The following is a 542-nucleotide window of genomic DNA, read 5'->3' on the forward strand; positions in this document are numbered from 1 at the left end:
GAAACCGCTACGGGGAACACGGCAGAATACGCTACGGGGAACGCGGCGGGATACGCTCCGGGGAAAACGTTGGTAAACGCTCCGGGGAACACGACGGGATACGCTCCGGGGAAAACGGAGGCCCCATAGCAGGAAGTGACCCTCATCCTCTGGTGTCCCCGCCATGTAACACCGCCGGCACAGTCTACTCTCCTTGGGCTTGCTGCCATAATTGGCTGTCCGGGCTGTGGGCGCTCTGCACAGGCTCGGGGGGGTGTATCCCTCCTCAGGCTCTTGTAGTATCTCCAGGTTGGGGGTCAGTCTGTCGTCTCTCTCTGGTCTCCGTTCTCCGGAATTCCTTGTTCCGTCCTTTCCTCTGCGGATATTATTGACGCTCTGCCGTTGTCTGGGGACTGACAATGAGTCGGAAATATTTCCGGAGCCGTGACACAATGTAGCGATCCGTCGCTCTCCCCCATCGGCTTTTTTCGCGTGATTGGCTGAGACCGGCCGCTCTCCCCCGTCAGCTCCGCGTGTGATTGGCTGAGACCGGCCGCTCTCCC

General features: G+C 60.1%; 1 protein-coding gene across 1 annotated transcript in view; it reads left to right on the top strand.

The window, feature by feature from the left end:
- VWA5B1 (von Willebrand factor A domain containing 5B1) overlaps positions 1-542 on the top strand; it is a 71,923-nt gene that overhangs the window by 23,028 nt on the left and 48,353 nt on the right. The gene's annotated exons all lie outside the window — the stretch shown is intronic.

This window comes from Nanorana parkeri, unplaced genomic scaffold (assembly GCF_000935625.1).
Source record: "Nanorana parkeri isolate BGI_ZX_2015 unplaced genomic scaffold, ASM93562v1 scaffold2092, whole genome shotgun sequence".
Classification (NCBI taxonomy): domain Eukaryota; kingdom Metazoa; phylum Chordata; class Amphibia; order Anura; family Dicroglossidae; genus Nanorana; species Nanorana parkeri.